Below are 16,257 nucleotides of genomic sequence, written 5' to 3' on the forward strand. Positions count from 1 at the left end.
CCTATGATCTGGTTTTCATGAACACCACCAGCTTGCCTATTTACAAATGTTGCTAATGGGGCCATTGGGTTCCCTTCATCATCAAAGAAAACACACTGGCCAACTGGTTTATTGACACTGATCTTGAGTTTCTTTTACTTTGAGACCCTTGTTGCTAGACTGTAAAATATTTAAGCACATTTGTAAGTGTCAAAGTACAAACAAAAATTGCAATTGCAATTCCCTGACCTAGCCTATATCCATTTTGCATACCTCATAGCCTTGGTGTCTCCATCTTCAACTGGTCTATTTTGGGTCAAGAATAGATTATCCCCTTTATCCTCATTTTTGGACATCAATTCATCATACTCCACAGATGCAATATCAACATCCTTATCCCTAACCAACTTGGAATGACTTTTTTTCAATTTTTGGGTTTCCACTTGCTACCTTTAGTAAGACATCTTCATCGCCATCATTTGCACTACCATAATCATTTCCAATTTCCTCTCCCTCTTCAATCTCTTTTTTAGGTTCACCCCCCATGTTTTCTGGTTTCTTTCCACCTCTTTTTAAGAAACGGATTCGAGGAGTAGTTGGGATACCTAAAGAGACAGTGAAGTCCTCTATGGGTAATTTAGAGACATCAAAAAGTTCCTTATCATAATGCAAATGGATGGACCATAAATATTTCACAAATGCCCCCTGTGCCATGTATTTCAAGATCTGGATCTTTCAATAGAATTCTTGCTAGTGGACCTGATATAGACTGCAGCTTGCTTTCATTTGCCTACATGGTCACCCAAAATAGATAAACAACACATTTTCTTCAATATGATGTATAACATTGAAAATCTTATGCAGACATTTGAAACATGAAGTCTGACCATGAATTCTATGGGAAACTACTTTCAACTTTCCACCATAAACAATGTACCTTAATCACTTTAATTGGTATTTTAGCTACTTGGAGCTGGTTCAACATTTTTAATTCCGAAGGCATCAAGAATGCAACAAAATGACCTCTAGTTGTGAAATGAGTTGTATGACCAACACGATGAATATAAGATGGTACATCTTCTGGGAAATCCACCTTAAATTTACAAATAAAAAATAGAAATTAGTGCCATAGAATGCAGCATATAGTAGGATTATAATATCATTAGAGCATTTCACTTTAGCACAGATAAATGGCAGAAAAGAATTTACGCCTCTACCTTAAACTTACTTGAACAACCCAATCAATAGATGGAAAGTCCAAGCCTCTTGAAGCAATATCAGTTGCAAAAAGAATAGAATGTTGTTCCTCTGTATACTTGTAGAGTACTAGTAATCTTTGAGTCTGTTTCATGCGCCCATGAAGGAATTTTATTGGAACAACAAGATGTAACTTCTTAAAAGATTTGTGAACAAACTTAACCTATACCAAATATCAAATTATTGAAATGAAATCACATCATTTACTGTTACCTATATTAACCTCTCATACTCTATGCCAAACAAATATTTAGATAACCAAATATCACAAAAGTGGTGCAAGAAAGAGTTATCGAATCCAACTTGCTTGCAACTTGAAAGGAATACCAGTATCTTTGAATTGAGATGGCTCTTAATGAAACTCCATAGCATATCAAGTTTTTGTGAGAGAGGAACAATAATTTCAGTTTGTTGTAGGCATGCTAGAGTAGCTACTATAGACTCAGCGTGGACAGATATATACTCGGGATCTTTTAAACTAAGCCTTGCTAGATCCTGCACTGGTTGTGTCTGAGTTGCAGAGAACAAAAAAGTTTAACATTTTCTTGGTAATTGTGATAGGATTGCATTCAATGATTTTGAGAATCCCAAATCCAAAATGCGATCTGCCTCATCAAGTACCAACACCTATTGTTAACCACAAACAGTATAGTGTATATCAAAATAGACTCATCATAAAGATAAAGAGATGTTAGTTAAGAGTTTTAAACTACAACATTTGCTTGTATGCAACTTTAATTAGAAAATAGGTTGTGTAACTCCTAAATTCAACAAATTATCATGCAACTTGGTCATTACACGCATACAATGAGCCTTCACATCTTTGCTGCACAAGTACAGCTCTGCCTAGAATTACATGTACAATATTTTTAATTATTTAAATTTCATCCCCATCATAGTAATATAATAACTTGCAAATCAAATATTTTTGTTTATCCTTTATCATTTGCAAAGTTTTCATAAATAGTCTAAAGAGAACTTTGAAATTGTAACCTGGAGTTGTGAACAATCAAAGAGGGGAGTCTTATCCATGTGCTAAAGCAACCACCCTGGTGTGCAGACCAAGGTGTTGAGGGCATTCACCCTTTCTTTTTCCATGTCTACATCTTTTTGCCCACCAATTAAAAGGCCTCCACTTATAGTATGGTGTTTTCCCACTTTCCGTAGCACCTCAAAGATCTGAAGTGCTAGCTCTCTTGTTGGTGAGATAATAATAGCACCGACACCATCAATAGGAGACCACCTTGATTGGTAAAGTTTTTCAATCACTTGAAACAAAGGTGAGCATCATAATTATGGAAAAGAAAGCACCAAATTTATCTAATAAAACATAAAACTAAACCATGATATGCAGTGAGACATTGTCAAATTTAGAAGAGCCACATCCATGTGTAATCCACACTTTTCAAGCATATAAGTTGTTCAATACATGCTTGAAATATCTTTTAGCAACAAAACATAATTTTTGACACTTCAGTTATTTTCATTATTATATACGAGTGTGAAGCCTGGTTTTCATTATGATATACAAGTGTGAAGCCTGGGTTTCTAGCATCTTCTATAAGACTCAAAACAAAATTGAGTAAATTCAAAAGCATACTAAAACCTACAACATCAAACTAAATTGTAATATTTCACAAGCGAATCATACTTTTGCTGTGTCTAAACCCATGATTAGACACATTGACTACAAACCTTGTTAACATTCTTGTACTCATACCAAAATCTTGGTATTAAATCATGTTTCAAGCTGAAGTGGTGTTATTTGCGTACCAAGTGAGGAACCTTTTGAAATAAACTTTAAAATATTTACCTATGTTCATAAACTAACAAAAATATAGGAGTCAATGGGTAATTTAATCAAATTCCTCAACCTTGCCATTAAACTGTGTAAATGAAAAAAGAAACTAATTATAGACGGTCTACAATTTCTGTCATGCCCAAAAGTTTACTCAAGGACATGAAAAAACACAAATTGTTGAATAAATGTAATTCTATTTACCTAATACACCATGCAAAGATCGGCGTGATGCGTGATGCTCACATGCATCAAATGAATGATGATGTTGATGCCTCACCTGTTAGTCAGAAAATAAGAAAGTATTTATTTTTGGCTCATTAACTTTGTTGCACATATCCTATTCGATAAAAATGGTTTGATGTTGGGGTTACAAATGCTAAATGACCATTTGTCGAACTAACTAAAGATAACCACTTGGTAACCCCTACATAGCTATACCTAGAATTTTACCTTTGGTGACTTTTTCATTTCCTTCCACTAAAAATGGTGAGAAGGTACATGGTTGATTAAATGCCATTATGATGTCCACCACAAGCATTGCGATGGGGTCGCTATGGCGATGATTCCAACTATCATCGCCATGCTTGTGAGAAGGTACATGGTTGATTAAATGCCATTGCAACATCTGCCACAAGCATTGCAATGGGGTCACTATGGCGATGATGCCAACTACCATCACCATGCTTGTTGCGGATGTCCCAATTATGGCATTCGCCACAAGCATTGCAATGGGGTCACTGTGGTGACGATGCTAAGTGTCATCGCAATGCATGTGGCAGATACTGCCATTGTGACATCTGGCACAAGCATTGCGATGATAGTTGACCGTCACCACCACAACAACCCCATCACAATGCTTCTGGTAGACATCGCAATGGAGATGGCTGCCACATGCATTACGATGGTAGTTGGCATCATCACCATAGCAACCCCATCACAATGCTTGTGGTGGATGTCGCAATTGTGACATCTGCCACAAGCATTGTGATGAGGTTGATGCCACAATAAAGTGGTTGCATAGTGATAGATAGGTATCATAATTGTGAGAAAATAGGATAGACATCGTAATTTGTGACTAAAAAATGATGATGTCTATTACTATCACAGTGGCGACACATTGTTGTCGTAATTGTGACACATAGCCATTACAAACACATGCCAAATGTATTAGTGGAAGAATAAAAGGAGTAGCCAAGAAGAAAAGGGAGCGACACTAAACCTTCTAGTTCATCTACTGTGCTTTCACTTGCTAGCTTACCAACTGATGATGATGATCAAATGGATTTGATCTCATCCCTATCAAAGCTTATTAAGAAGAATAGAACAGTAAAGAGCATGCAGAAAGCCTTGATGAATGTTGTTGACAGACTACATAGTACTTTGGTAGTACAACACATAGAATTAGATCCTGAATAGAGGACACAAGTAGTGCTGAAATTATTGATGAAGAATTTACTAACTTGTTGAATGTTGTAGAAGCAAATGCATAGATCTCACATGATGCTAACTTGTTTAGCGCCATTTTCCAAAACATTAAGAATAATTTGATAAGTCTTGATACTTATATCAAGGAACTTCAAAAGAGTCAACAAGATGGGAAGATATTGTACATTAAGTGTACTTTAATTATCATACAAACTAAGGACATTGACAATTAGATAGAAGGAAAGATGAGTGAGTTGGAGGCTCTATCTAGCCATATCCAACATTCATCTTTTAAGATTGATGATTTTGAAGAACAAGTGGCCAGTATTCACAATGACATTAGAAAAATGGAACTTCAGAAGGAAATTTTTTTGAAGAGGATATAAGATTTTAGAGAGTCTATTTCTTTGAAAGTATCTTTTGTTGAGAAATAGTCAGAGGAATGTGTCAAGGCCAAGGAAACATTGTAACTTTTTGCATTCAGATCTTAATGTGGTTGAGATTACATCATATAATTTATGTGCAATTATCACCTCAGCTAAATCCACCAAGGAGACATTGACTAAGGGTATGGATAATGTTAAGGAAAATTGCATGAAGATCCTATCAACTTAAGGAAGGACAAAACTTTTGACAGTTTTTGACAGCTTTTCACATTTTGACCTTTGTCATTGATGTGAAAGGTGGAGAAGTACATATGAAAATTGTTAAGGGTAGAAGTAAATTTAAGAGGAGATAAATATTGTAAAATATATTGTAAGGGGGAGCACATGTAAATATGGACAAATGTAATAGATGTAATGCTATACTATTTATGTAGTTTTTGTTACTGAGCCAATTTTCCCTATTTTGTTGCCATCAATGCCAAAGGGGGAAATTGTTGACAATTTGCTAATAGAGATATGTAATTTTTGTCATTTATGGAAACACATGATGTACATGCTTACAAGAAACCTCAGCAATAAAGAGACTTAGCTTTTGGTAACCAAAAAATTGTCTAAGTATGGAATTTGGTATACAACATTATATTGTTTTGTTTATAACTTGTTGCTAATGTCATATTATGACTAGTGAAGTTAGATGGAGATAGTATACATGTTGATAATGAAATTTATAACCTCAAAAGTTAGTACAAACTTTATAGAACAAAGATACTCATGTTTGAAGTCAAACAAAACAACAGAATTGAAGGAAATAATTATTTTTTTTACAAAGTAATTACTTATCCAATTATAGCCAACATCCTAGATGTTTACTATAAGTTGAAAAAGTGGATTGTGGTCTTAGCTAACCCAACAAATTTTTTTGTAAAGGCTTGGTATTTATGCATAGGAAATTTTGTGATGAAGGATGTAAGTTGCACAAATATTGTGATGTGCAAACTTACTATGCAAGTGATATATGAACTTTTTTTTATAAGCTATTTTGTGATCCAAGATTAAGCTAAAGATCAGAGATCAATCAAGGAAGAAGATACAATACTTATATTCCAGAAGTTTGATTACTTGTTTAGGCAATGAGCTCTTTTTGTAATTAGAAGTGCATGTTTGGGCAGTGGGCTCATGTTGCATTCTCTGCACTACAACTCCTAATGGGGTTAGCACAACTCCTAATAGGGTTGGAATCTCCTAACAGGAGTTCAAAGTCTCCTAAGAGGGACTCCTTATACTGAAATTGCTCATTGACTCCTAACAAGGTCCATTTTCTAACAAGGAACTTATATATTAGTATATTATATAGTGGGTATCATCCCTACTAGGGTTTTCCCTACTAATCTTACTTCTTCAGATTATAGCCTTGTAGAATAGCTTGAAAAAACTCCAACACAAATATCCATCTTGGATTTTCTACGTACATCACCTTAGCATTAGAAGATCCTTGACCAAGCTTTAACAGAGTCCAGAGTACTAGATAATATTGATGTTTCCCTATTCCAGGCCATGATTGGGAACCTATCCGCATCACAGTGTATCACCTTTTCACCTTGAGATATTCCTAAAGATAGACCCAACCACAATGAACCCCTTCATCTCTAAGTCTTTATCCATAACACCAAGGTCAAATGTGTCTTGATAGATGGATGAGTGAGACTAAACATTTATTCCCTTAAAGTTGTCAAGGGTCTGGGTTACTCTAAAAAAGATGTAGATCCCTCTCACAGAATCACAATAAAAGCCTATGATGATGGTGAATGCTTCTCTAAGGGTCTTATCATATTACCCATAAGAGTTGGTCTAGCTATTGAGAATACATTATTCCAAGTCCTAGATATCGAAATAAATTGCAACATGACACTAGGATGCCCTTAGATCCATGCTATGAAAGCAGTGCCCTCTACATACCACCAATGCTTAAATTTTTCCTATAACAATGTAGAAATTACCATCTTGGGTGATCTAGACCCATTCTAATTCTATGCTAGTCTTAGAGGAACTACTACATACGAAGTCCCAACAAACAATGAATCAAATCCACTTGATTCCTCCAAATATATTGATCCTGCCAAACTAACAACCACATTCAAAGGAAAGCTCAAAATTGAAGATCAAGGTTGCGGTGAGTATTCCATGTCATAGGCCTTTCACATTGGGAAATTACCTCTTTCTCCCAAATCCAATGAAAAACCACAACTTATGCAGATTGGACCTAAATTCACATTACAAAAGAAAGCTTCCATGACTTTCACTAGTGGAGGTGGCCTACATGAAGAGCATGTTCACAAAAATAAATCTATATAGATTGAAAAGGATGAAGAAGAACAATAACCTACTCCTATATCCTCAAAAAAGTATGGGCTTGGATTCACCATCATGTAGAAAAGGGGAAATGAGAGATCTGGTGGCTTGGGACCTTAAAAACAAGGCATTACTCAGCCTATTACTATAGCAAGATGACCTCATAGTCTGGGACTTGGATTCAAGACATTTATATTGGGTCTCCCTAATATTGAGTCATCCTTGTCTAAGAATATGAATACTTCAACCAATGAAAAGGCATTTGAGAACACCCAATGTGACACCACATAAACTAAAACCAACATTGATGATCTCGATAGCTCCTATGGTCTTGACCACACTTTGATCCTAATGAACTACCAATATAGGATAAACATATCACTGACACCTCACCTACTCCCACAACTCGTCCAACATCCTATGATGAAATATGATGGGACTTGCCTCTAAACATGAAGTTTATGACCCATGTGATAATAATGCCCATATCTTTTCTTTTGACCATAGTTTATTCAACACTAATGATGACATTTCCCTATTTTACCTTGAGCTCATTGATTGGGACCAACAAAGACCACTAACCTTTGATCAGTTAAAAAATGACAACACCATTGCAGAACTCTTTGAGCTCCATAAAGAATTACCACAAGGAGACCACAAGTTAGGATTTTCCATTGACCTACATATTATGGCATACTTTGGGGAGTCAACTCCATCTTTGAGTCTCAAAATTAAAAAAAAGAAAAAAAAAAGACAAAAGTAGGTCTCTTGGTGAAAACTAAAAGGTGCCATTAGAATGTGAGAAAGTAAAAACAAAGGATGTATCCAAAGGTGAAAACCTCTCTAAGGCACATGAGGATGAAAGATTAGACATACCCCCATTGAAGGAAAGATCAACATTACTTATGGAAATGAAAAAAGAGATAAATTTGGGAACACCTAACAACCCTAAGATCATACATTTTGCAATCTCATTATCACCAGAACAAAGAGATGAGTTTGTCAAATTCTTTTCAAAAAGGTAGATCAACTTCACTTGGTCTTATGTAGAAATATTTGGATTAGATCCTAAACTATACCTTCATCACTTGTCACTAAAACTAGGAGTGAAACTAGTAAAGAAAAATTTGAGAAAAATGTATCCTCAAGATTCTCCCCTTGTCAAAGTTGAATTAAAAAACCATTGGATGCAGGTTTCATAAGACCCATTGATTACACAGAGTGGATATCCAATTTTGTACTAGTAAGAAAACACTTTGGGGGTATCAAAATATGCACATACTTTCATGACCCTAACAAAGCATGTCCCAAAGATTATTTCCCATTACCAAATATAAACATCTTTATAGACATGAAAGCTAGATATGAGATGTTGTCACTGATGGATGGCTTCTCTGGCTACAACCAAATCAGAATAGCTCTTGAGGATCAACACAATATAGATTTCACATGTCCTTGGGGAGCATATTGCTAGAATGTCATGCCTTTTGGCCTTAAAAATGCTGGGGCAACATATCAAAGAGTAATGACTACCATCTTCCATGATTTCATGCACATCCTACTAGAAGACTATGTAGATGACTTACTTTGAAAATGCCCTAGAAGAAGTAATCATTTGGGCATCTTAGACAAAATATTCAATAGAATGGAAAGCTATAAGCTCATTTGAATCCCAAAAAGTGTGTATTCAAAGTTGTTTCTGGAAAGCTCCCAGGGTATATTATTTCTTAACGAGGTAACAAGGTTGATCCTAAAAAGTGAAAACAATACTTGAAATGCCTCCTCCAATAAATCTAAGAACATAATGAAGTCTATAAGGGAGATTATAGTTCATCCCTAGATTCATTGTACAAATAGCATATAAATGTCACTCATTCCAACATCTATTGTGCAAGGGATTATCCTTTCAATGGAACGACCATTTTGATGAGTCTTTTCAATAGTTCAAAGACTATCTTCTACATCCACCAATTTTAATGGCTCATATTCTAGGAGAATCATTCATTTTGTACATCTCGGCTACAAAAACAACATTAGGAGCTCTCCTAGCACAAACTAATGAACAAAGAAGAGAGTGAGCCATTTACTACATCAACAGAACACTTGTGGGATATGAACTAAGCTATTCTCTCATTGAACAAGCTTTCCTTGCTCTTGTCTTTGTGGCTCAAAATATGAGGATTTACACACTCCATCAGAAAATAATGCTTGTCTCTAAGATTAACCCATTAAAGTATCTCCTAAGCAAGGCCTCTCTCATAGGGTGCTTAGCCAAATGGGTTATGATCCTTAGTGAATTTGACATAGAATATGTGGACATAAAGGAAATCAAACAAGTGATAGTTGATCAGTTAGAAGAAGCATCTATGATAGATGATCATCCCATATTGAAATAATTTCTAGATGAAGCCATCTTTAACATGGATATAGCTAATGAATAAAAGCTTTACTTTGATTGATCACATACAAGAAATGGTTTAGGAGTTGGCATTGTGTTTATCACACTGCAAGAAGAAATAATCCCCAAGTCATACTAGATAGCATTTAGTTGTACAAACAACATAGCAGAGTATGAGACAATGATCATAGGACTAAAGCTAGCCATCCAATGGAACAAACAACATTTGCAAGTTTTTGGTGATTCCCAGTTAGTCATCTGCCAAGTCAATGATGACTATGAAACCAAAGATGATAAGTTAATTCCTTACAAATAGATGGCATATTTTCTCAAATCAAAAATTTTCAGTATCTCTTTTCATTAGCTCCCAAGAATACACAATAAGAAAGCTAACATTGTGACCACTACTGCTTCTATGATTGATATGCCTAAAAATGTGGAGCATTGTGAGTTCTTGTGAAGCAACTCTTGATTCTGGCATTTGAACTCTCTCAATCTGAGTTCATGTGTAAATTTGTTGGTCCCAATTCCCCCTAGTATCAATACATTCATGATTCTCTACATGCCCAAATCCTACCCTTTGACTTATCCAAGAATGAACATTGAGCCTTTATCTGCCAAGCTGCTAGATATGTCATCATCAATGACACCCTTTACAAGAGATCCTTTGACCAAACACTTCTCAAATGCCTTGAATCACAAGAAGCTAAAATTACCTTACATGCTATTCATAAAGGTATATGTGGAGGCAATTTTAATGGTTTGAGCCTAGCAAAGAAACTAGTAAGAGATGGATATTATTGGCCCACCATAGAACAAGATGCTTATAATTTTTCTAAAACATGTCATAAGTGCTAGATACATAGTAATCGATCCATGCACCAATGCAAGAACTTCAACTAGTTATCTCTTCATGGCCCTTTTGAAAATGGGAATTTGATCTTGTTAGAGCTATTTCTCCTCCTCCCTTTAACAACCATAAGTTTATCATCATAGAAATTGAATACTTTACCAAGTGGGTTGAAGCCATCCCTTTGACTTTCACCATTGGAAAGAAGATTTCAAGGTTCATCCTAAACTATATCATATGCTGGTATGCAATCCCCTTGGCTATTATTTCTCATTATAGTAGTTCATTTAAAAATAAAGATGTTGATAAGATTTATGAGAAATACATCTATCATGGATATTCTAGTATTTACCATCTACAGGGAAATGGCCGAGTAGAAGCATCTAATAAGACCATTGTCAAGATTCTCCAAAAGATTGTTGATGATTCTAGTCGAGACTGACACTTACAACTAAGCCCAGCTCTTTGGGCCTATAGAGCAAGTGTGCATGCTCGCACTAGCACAACACCATACTCTCTTATCTATGGCACAAAGGCCATACTTCCTATTGAAGTTGAAATTCCATCATTAAGATTATCCCTAGAATAAGTTGTTGATGATGAAAACTATAGAGTATTTGGACTCCATGAACTTGAAATCCTTAATGAGCAAAGGCAAGCTACCTCGACACATTTCAAGCTTACCAAAAATGAATCAAATGGAGCTATAAATAGAAAGTCTAAGGTTGTCATTTTTAATTTGGTGATCTAGTCCTAAAGATGAACTACAAGACTCAACAACATAGAGAAAAACCAAGCAAATTTAAACCAAATAGGGAAGGACCGTATATAGTTACTGCAACATTAGGGTTTGAAGTATATCAGCTTGTAACTCCAAAGGGGAAACCATTTCTTATGTCCATTAACAACATACATCTCAACAAGTACTATACTTGATTCCATCTAAAAGTCCTAAAAAAATCAAAAAATGGAAAAAAAAGTCCTAAAAAAAGAAACGAAAAATTAGGAAAAAGTCATGAAAAAATAGATGCCTTGATGAAAACTTGGCAAACAGGTGTCTTAGCATGAAAATTTGAGCCAAGAGAAAAATTATGTCCAAACATGAAATCTTAGCAAATAGGTGCTTTGGGAAAGTACCATGGTGAAAACCTAGCAAACATGTGCCATGTGTAATCAGGTATAGCTCCTCCATCTATCAAGATTCCATCTAGTTTTCTCCCTTTTTGGAATTCCTTGATAACATCCTTCATATTGCAAGACATTTGTAGTCCTTGATCATGGCACATTAACTAGTAAATATTCATTGTTATCTTACCCAAGTGTCACCAGTCTGTACATACTCTATCTTTGACCTTTGTACATAGTTTGTGTCTTGTCTGGGGGCATATTACCTACATAATGTGCAAGTTTGAAATTGAACTAGGGGCATGTCCCTAAGCACATCTTATCCATTGGACTTATTTCATATTAGATTAGATCTAACACTTGTGAATCCTTACGATTCTAAAAAAATCCTAACAATTTAGATATGATCCTAAAAGAATAAAAAAAATTTAGATATGATCATTTAAAAATCCTAAAAAAATTAGATACAATTTTGAAAAAAAACCTAAAAATCATAAAAATTCTTGAGAAAATCCATAAAAATAATAAAATGTCCTGAAAAAATCCATAAAAATCACAAAATGTCTTGAACAAACCCATAAAAATCATAAAATCTCCTGAAAAAATCCATAAAAAATCATAAAATGTCCTGAACAAATTGATAAAAATGTTGGTTTAAAGAATAATTTTGACAACTGAGTGTCAATACACTTAACCATTTTTCACTATACATGCTGAGCAAAGAGTAGGAGTCAAGTCACAATCATGTACCAAACAATCCAGTTTCATCAAGTACTGAGAAATCTAGAATGATCAAGTGCCGAGTAATAACAGGTGCTGAGTGATACAATTTTGTTTAGGTGCCGAGCTATTTAGGAAACAACATGTGCTGAGCATCAGTAATGCTTCATGAGTCAAGTAACTCAGAATATCAGCATAAGAGTTTGTAATTACACAAATTGTGATGTAAATCATTTTTGTAGCCAACACAAGGTAAATAATAAGAACGAATCTTTTACATTTCCTATGCAATCTGCATGCAGCCAATTGGAAAATTGGAAAGACATGCAACCAATCAGCAAAAGGCAAGTATTGAGTAGGAAATTGAGATTCAATGTGGATTGTAGATCCATACCTAACCCTAAGTCTTCAAAGTCCTTTTAAGGAAGACAAAAGTCTCACTATAACATGGATGAAAGAGGGAAAATAGTGTTAAAAGGAAAACATAGTGGAATTCAGTGAAAAGAGACATAGAGGGTAAGAGCAACAATTTGATATTCAGTTGATCAGAACAAAGCAAAGGAGATGAATAGAAATCAAATCTTAGAGGATCGAAATCAGAGAGAGAGCCCCAACAAGTGCTTGCATTCAACAATCAAGGATTGCAAACTATCAGGTTTATAATACCTAATACTCTCTTACCATTGTATTAGAAAGGAAACCCTATGTAGATAGGTTGGCTTAATAGCTATTTGTAGATCCTTATCAAAAGGTGATTAAATCCTTTAACAGGGTGACACTTCATGTTAAGTGTTTGAAAATCCTTTAACCAGGTTACTATTGACACAATGTATAGCCTTTAACAGGGCAGACCATCAGAAGTGGTTGAATAATATCTTTCCATATTTGAATATTCCAACAATTGGTATCAGATCAATCAAGGTTCTCACAAGAAGAAGTCTAACAGCTTGGAGGAAAAGATCTAAAGATGGAAGTTTTCAAACTTGGGAAGATTATTGACAATCAAGTGATTGATGTGCAACTAACTCTACACAAAGAAGAGGAAGCAAGGGAGGAATTGAAAAAATCCTTGAAAAGAAGAAAGGACATAGCCATAGCTGAAAATGAGATAAACTACAAGGAGATTGATACCACAAATATATTTTCCAATGGAGATACTAAAGAGTTTGATGCAAAAATCGTAGAACTAATGGAGAAAAACAAAGTTCAAGAAAATGAGATAAGATCTCTCAAGATGGAACATGAATCACAGGCCATAATGTTATGTGAAATAACTAAACAAAAGAAAAGAGTAGTTGAAGATAAAATCATGATGGAAGATGAGAAAAGAAATCTTGCAAATAGACTGGAAGAAAAGAGTACTGAATTAACAATGATCTCAAACATGCAGATGGATACACTTGCCCAAATGATGAACCTTCATCATGAACTCAATGTGAAAGACATTGAGATCTCTACATTGAAGATGCAGAATGAACAATTGCAGAATGAATAGAGAAGAGAAAAGGAAATTTCAAAGAGATTCAACAAAACCAGTGAAGCCATCAAGTATTTTGAGCAATTACTGAAATCCCCAAGGTCCAACAATGACACTTCAGGACTAGGATATTCTAGCATTGAAGAAGGAGAGACATCCAAGACAACGAAAGAAAGGAACATCAAAGGTAAAAATGTCAAACCTACATGTCATTTCTGTGGAAAGAAAGGACATACATCTAATGTATGTAGAAGCAAGAATTCCCATCAACATGATAAGCCTAAGAGTGCAAATTATTGTCATAAGTGCAAGAAACAAGGTCATCAAGCACATGAATGTAGAGCCAAGACTATTAAGACATCAAGATTTGAGGGTCACTGCCATAACTGCAAGAAGTATGGACATAGAGCTTTTGAATGCAGATCAAAGCCTATGTGGACATCAAATCAACCAACAAAAAAAAAAGGGAATGAAAGTCATTGGGATTACAACACCAGGTATAGTTGTCACTATTGTCAAGAATATGGACATGCTCCTGAAAATTGCATAAGAACACATTTTAGGGGAAACTATAAAAGATGGTTGAGTCAAACCACATGTTTCAGTTGCTTGAAAACTGGTCATATCAGTAGGAATTGCCCAACAAGGAAAAAGGCACCAAGTTCAGAGTTCAACAATGGAAAGGCAAAGATAGATGTTGAACACATCAGAAGTGAGATGAATAAGACATGGAAGAAGAAAGATGAGTGCAACACATCAAGTGCAGAGATCACTTCACCTAATGAGTCAAGTGATCACACTTCATCTGATTAAGAAAGAATGGGTGTGTGGGACTAATATACTAAGCTATATCATACATCAGTCCCAAGACATAGAAGAACTGCAAAGAAGAAATCAGCATAAGAAAAGATGCTAAGTCAAAATTGAGAGTCTTGCAAAATCTGTTGAAGTTGTCTTCAAGTACCGAGTTGATAGTTGATGCTGAGCTATGAAATATCAATGGGAGCCAAGCGAAGTGAAACACAATGGGTACTGAGTCATGTTGAAATCCTTCAGGTGCCGAGTAGACAGTTGTCAGCACACTAAGCATTAATTGCTTTGTTTTGAAGGGTACATAGGTCAATTTTTTATCATTTCTCACCATTCAAATGTGAAGCAAAGAAAAGAAGTGCGTATAAGATCAAGGGCAGCTTAGAAGCCATTTGCAAGGATTTCCACAATGATTCAGCACAGGTTTCATTGATTTGAGGTATTTTACTTGTGTGCCGAGCTACGCAGTGTTTATAAACTTGTTTAAAACTGTAAACCCTAGTTTGGAAAATGATGGCATCTAGGTCTAGAACCACTAAGGGCAAGGAGAGTCAAGAAATATAGTTGGTTAGTAATGAAGTCAAGCAACCAGAGTTCAAGCCCATTTTAGAAGTTACATACAAGAATGATCCCGTAGTTGCATTATTCGTTATTTCTGATAAAGTTGTCATGGTCCAAGATGTTCATAGATGTTATAACTGAAAAATCGGAGCCATAGGAGATCTAGAAATTTATAATGCATATGACAAGCTATGTGAGAACAAAATACTGAAAGATGAGTTCTCAATAATCGAGAGAAAGGGATTGACCAAAACCCTAGAGTTTCCAGTTGTTTTCAAAGCTGAATGGGTACACATAGTTTTGAGTAGAATACATGATGGAGACTTTTGGTTAGAAATAGGGCCAGTGAAATTTACCAAGAAAATTGTTCATAGGATTACTGGTATTCCAACCCTAGATCGACCAAAGACCCTGCGTAGTGACAAAAAGGAAGTAATAGAGAGAAACACGGGTGCTAAATGGAACAATAGGGGAATGACTATTGATACAATCACATAACCCCTACTAGATTTTGTTGTGAGAATCATTTCACACAAATTCTATCAGTCAAGAAGGTTAAACAGTGTGTCTTGTATAGCAGTTGATGTTGCATACAAATTGGTTAAAAAGGATCATACCTATGATCTAGCAAAGCTCATGTTTCAACAGATTAATGAGAATCTGGGAGCTATAAGGAAGAGCAAGGGAGCTCATTGCAAATTTGGATCAGTTTTGGTGTGCATGTTTTTCTATCTGATGAAAGAATTCCCTTCTATGGGTAAGGTGAAATGGAATCCAGATAAAACAATTGTTGAATAGATCAATGGATATATTGAATAGATGGGTGATAATTTTGATGCCCAAATGACTAGCTACTTTGAGGACTTCAAACTCTCCATGAAACAAAGAATGAGGATTCCAGTCTCATTGACTGAGAAATATGAAAAAGACATTTTCTTTCTTGTAGATATTGATTATACTTATATATAGGTAGTCATACCTAGAGTAAGATGGCTTAGGCCACTAGGTTATGAACTCGATATTGATCAAGCCTCTACAACAATAACAACTCTCCTTGCAGAGGAAGTTGACAAGAATGCAAAAGCCTTTGGAACTTATGATGTTGTAAAATCAAGGGTG

The 16,257-nt window shown here is 35.3% G+C and overlaps 1 pseudogene; it reads right to left on the reverse strand.

The window, feature by feature from the left end:
• The window catches only part of LOC149535163 (DEAD-box ATP-dependent RNA helicase 32-like), a 52,944-nt pseudogene extending 50,036 nt beyond the window's left edge, over positions 1 to 2,908 (reverse strand).
• Between the last annotated feature and the right edge of the window lie 13,349 nt (positions 2,909 to 16,257).

This window comes from Cupressus sempervirens, chromosome 10 (assembly GCF_028749045.1).
Source record: "Cupressus sempervirens isolate cs-2001-9-10 chromosome 10, ASM2874904v1, whole genome shotgun sequence".
Taxonomy (NCBI): domain Eukaryota; kingdom Viridiplantae; phylum Streptophyta; class Pinopsida; order Cupressales; family Cupressaceae; genus Cupressus; species Cupressus sempervirens.